This window comes from Arachis ipaensis, chromosome B9 (assembly GCF_059453495.1).
Source record: "Arachis ipaensis isolate K30076 ecotype BB chromosome B9, ASM5945349v1, whole genome shotgun sequence".
NCBI classification, from domain to species: domain Eukaryota; kingdom Viridiplantae; phylum Streptophyta; class Magnoliopsida; order Fabales; family Fabaceae; genus Arachis; species Arachis ipaensis.
The window spans coordinates 96831810-96836727 of record NC_142444.1 but is presented as its reverse complement, the minus strand read 5'-3'; the positions used below and the strand labels follow the sequence as shown (position 1 = coordinate 96836727).

General features: G+C 37.6%; 1 non-coding gene across 1 annotated transcript; it reads left to right on the top strand.

The window, feature by feature from the left end:
- Positions 1–2037: 2037 nt before the first annotated feature.
- LOC148545557 (small nucleolar RNA R71) lies at positions 2038–2144 on the top strand. Its single transcript, XR_015901658.1, has one exon. It is a non-coding gene; the product is annotated as a small nucleolar RNA R71 (small nucleolar RNA).
- The last annotated feature ends 2774 nt before the right edge of the window (positions 2145–4918 follow it).

Here is a 4918-nt window from a genome sequence, read left to right as displayed (position 1 = left end):
GGCATCCTTGTATTGTTTCAGCAATTGGATAAGCTCCTCTTCTTGCTCCTTACTCAAGCTTGAATTGATGATCACTGGGTGAGTGTTGTTGTCACCCAAATTTGCATATTTCAAGCTTGGTGGTATGGTCTTCAGCTCTAGTTTTGGTGCCTCCACTTCCTTGTTGTCCTTGTGGTTCAACATGATTGAATTCTCCATGGTTCCTTATGGTAGTTCTCCACTTGATGCTTGTTGTTCTAACTCCATAGTTTCTTCACATTGTTCTTCTTCCAAAATCCCTTGAACTATCTGTTCTATGGTGTCTACCATCATGCATTCTCCTATGGATTCTTTGGGGTAACTCATTGCCTTAAAGACATTAAAGACCATCTTCTCTTCATGCAATCTCAAGACTAGTTCCCCTTTTTTCACGTCAATGATGGCTCCAGCAGTAGCTAGGAATGGCCTTCCTAGGATGATTGATGGGTTAGCCTCTTCTTCCATATCCAGCACAACAAAGTCAGCTGGGAAAATGAATTCTCCAACTTTCACCAACAAGTCTTCCACTACTCCATATGGAAACTTGAATGTTCTGTCAGCCAATTGGAGTGCCATTCTTGTTGGCTTGGCTTCCTCAATCTTTATCCTCCTCATCATGGTTAGAGACATGAGATTGATGCTAGCTCCCAAGTCACACAAGGCTTTCTTAATATTGATATCCCCTATGATGCAGGGGATTTGGAAACTCCCAGGGTCTTTCATCTTCTGAGGGAGCTTCTTTTGTATAATGGCACTACACTCCTTAGTTAGCACTATGGTCTCTTTTTCTCCCCAGTTTCTTTTTCTTGTCATGAGCTCCTCAAAAAATTTGGCATAAAGTGGCATTTGCTCTAATGCCTCAGTAAATGGTATGTTGATTTGGAGCTTCTTGAAGATCTCTAAGAATCTAGAGAATTGGATATCCTTCACATCCTTCCTCCGCCTTTGTGGATATGGTGCCTTTGGCACATAAGGCTTCAAGAGTGGCTTTGGTGAGGAGGGGGCAGGGGTTTCTTCTTCATTCTTGTTTTCATGCTTTTCTGCAGCTTCTTTTTCATGATTGCCCTGGCTTGGGGTCACTTCTTCTATAACTTTCCCACTTCTAAGTGTGATGGCCTTGCATTCTCCTCTTGGGTTGGCCATAGTATCACTGGAAAATGTATGTGTAGACATTGGAATTTGCTTGGATAAAGTCCCCACATGTGCTTCTAATTTTGAAATAGCCGCACCTTGGTTCTTCAGATTCGATCTGTATTCTTCTTAATTGGCATCTATCCTCCTGACAGCCTGTGTTTGTCTCTCCAAAAGGGTGAAAATAGCTCATATCAGCTGTGATGACAGTTGTGCTATTGCAGCCTCTACTCTCTCGAAGTTGCTCTTGATTTCACATGGTTGCATGGTTGAGGTTGATGCGTCTTGATGGGGGTTGTTGTTTATTTGTTGGGTGGAATGATATGATGTGTTTTGTGAATTATGGTAGGGTCTGTTGCTGCTTGATTGATGGTTGGGGTTGTGATTCTGGTAGTGATTGGATTGGTATGGCTTGTTATGGTCTTAGTTGTGGCCTTGTTGGTTCTCGCACCCAAAATTTGGGTGGTTCTTCCAACCTGGGTTGTATGTCTTGGAGTTTAGATCATATGGTAGTCTAGAATTATTCACATAGTTAGCTTGCTCCCATTCACATTCAACTTCTGGTGCATCTCCTTCTTGTTGAGGGGCTTGGGCTTGAATGGCTGAGACTTGATTACTCTCCATTTTCTTGGTCAAGGCTGCTAATTGTGCAGTGATCAATTTGTTTGGGCCAGCAGGGCATCCATTGAATTGAGCTCCATTACTCCTCTTTTTTGAGTTCTATCTGAACCATAAAAATACTCATTCTCAGTAACAGTCTCAATGACATCTATGGCTTCTTCAATGGTTTTCTTCTTGTTGAGTGAGCCTCCTGAAGAATGATCTACTGCTTGCTTTGACTCATATTACAGCCCTTCATAGAAGATGTGTAGTTGCACTCACTCATTGAACATATCCGGTGGGCATTTCCTTGTCAAATCTTTGAACCTCTCCCAGGCCTCATAGAGTGTTTCACCGTCTTGCTGTTTAAAAGTTTGCACCTCAGCTTTTAGCCTGTTGACTCTCTGTAGAGGGTAGAATCTTGCTAGAAATTTATTTACAACATCATCCCATGTGGTTAAGCTCTCCTTGGGAAATGCTTCCAACCACTTTGCTGCCTTATCTCTGAGTGAGAAAGGGAACAAAAGTAGCTTGTAGGTGTCAGGGTGTACACCATTGGACTTTACAGTATCATAGATCCTCAAGAATGTAGTGAGATATTGGTTTGGGTCCTCCTGGGCACCTCCTCCATATGAACAGTTGTTCTGGACAAGTGTGATGAGTTAAGGTTTCAACTCAAAGTTGTTAGCATGGATTGTTGGCTTTAGAATGCTGCTACCACAGTTTTCTGGATTTGGGTTGATGTAGGAGCCTAAGACTCTCCTCTCTTGCCCAACATGATTGCCAGCATCCTTTCCAATATTGTTATGCACTTCTTCCTCCATATTAGTTCTCAGATCTTCCTCCACTAATTCCTCTCTAACTATGCCTTTGCCTCTTGCTTCCCTCCTTAATCTAAGGAAGGTCCTCTCAGGTTCACTATCGAAGGAAGATGAAGTTTCTCCCTTTCTACCTATCATACATTCAACAAACAGCAAGCATAGGGCAAGTGAAGGAATCACTCTTGTTAAGATTAATGGTTAGCTTGGTTGATGCAATTAATCAAACAATTAGAAGAATGGAAATATAAACAATGAATAACTAAGATCTCAAAAAAAAAGGAAACAAAATAGACAGTAAAATTAAAGAACTAAAAGGAAAATAACGAGGTAATTAAAATGCTTAATCTAGCTCTCCAATCAATTTAATCATTGTCAAATTCAAACCAATCCCCGGCAATGGCACCATAAAACTTGAAGACCGGAATTCACTCCCCATATGAAAATGATGAATTCGTTCTTTTAGCAAGTGCACCAAAATTATCGTCAAGTAATAACCCACAGTGGAGTGGGATCGTATCCACAGAGATTGGTAGATTTGAGAAATTTTAATCAATTGGTGAATTAGTCAAGCTAAACAGAATAGATTATGATTGCAGAATTGTAAATGTGCAGAAATATAAATGACATCAAAAGTAAAGGAAAGCAGTAAATGGAAATAAAGTTTTACATTGAAAATAATGGGAACTTTAAAGCCACCTTAAGTTTTACATTGAGAATAATGGGAACTTTTGATTTTACTTGCGTGACATACATAACTAATAATGATTTTTGAGCTAGAGAACACACAGCCTGTGAGTTTTGAGCTTAATTGTATGGTTACATTCAAACCATAAATTTTATTCCTATGTGTTCCGCCTTTTTTTTTCTGATGTTCTTTACTTTGTTTTAATCTATATGTCCGATTATAGAATAGAAATACATACCAAGAGAGTGATTGAGGCCATTGTTTAATTTTAGCTCACTTATCCCAAATTAGCCTACCCTTTTACATCACCCTTGTTAGCCCCCTTGAGCCTTTAAATTCCCTCTTATTCTATAAGCCACAATACTAGCCTTAAGCAGAAAAACAAAATAAAAATCCCAAGTTGAATCCTTGGTTAGCTTAAGATAGAAAGTGTGTAATTGTTTAAGTGTGGGAAACCTATTGGGAACATGGATGATAAAAACAAAAGGTAGAAAAGTTGAATAGAATAAAATTATTCAAATAAAAATTTTGGGAAGCATGCTCATGTAAAATCAAATAATTGAATTACCATGTGCAATAAAAAAATGTTATTTTTCAGTATTGGAATAAAGGGGACACAAAAGAATTCCCCAAATGTGAAATAAAGCAATGCACATGGGATAAAAAAATAATAAACATTGAAACATGAGCATGTAACATCAAAAGTGGGAAAATATAGGAAAATAGGTAAAGAAGCTTTGCTTTACAAAGTATGTATGTTAGGTGAGATCTTAGACTAATTAAGGATTCACTTATTAGCTCACTTAACCTTATACATATACCCTTACCTTTACCTTGGCCCCATTACAACCTGAACTAAAGACCTCATGATTTTTGGTATGTCTATATTCTATAATTGTTGATTGGTTAGATGAAGAACAAAGTTATAGAAAGTAAGAATAAAAAGAAGAATAGAGTGATTAACCCAATAAACACTGAGTGACTAGAGAGTAAACACAAAATCCAGTGAGGGTTCAATAGCTCATTAACATATATCTCTGCTGAAATTATTAATTGTCTTGCAAGTTTATAAAATATTTTTCTCTCCCATTTCAATTGTAAAGGCACTTTATCAACTATCTAAGGTTTGGCTATATATATATATATATATATATATGACTCCTTGAGAATGTGAATTAATTCAACTACATGCAAGCTTTATATACAAGTGCATAAAAATTAGAATTGCATGATGCATCTAGGTAGTCGCATTTAGATTAGATTGCATTGCATGGCATTCCACCACTTTAACCTAACATTACCCTTGGACTTAGCATGAGGACATGCTATTGTTTAAGTGTGGGGAGGTTGATAAACCCATATTTTATGATATATTTTGTGTTTAATCTGAGTGATTTATTCAATCCTTCACCCACTTATTCATATTAATTGCATGGTTTTACTTTTCCTTCCTTATTATGTGATGTATGTGAAAAACATGTTTCCTATGCTTTAAAATTAATTATTTTAATTACCTTTATTTCCATTCGATGCCGTGATTAGTGTGTTGAGTAGTTTCAGATCTTCTAAGGCAGGAATGACTTAAAGGATGGAAAGGAAACATACAAAAATGGAAGGGAAGCACAAAATAGAGTTTTTGAAGAAACTGGCAGCCACGCGATCG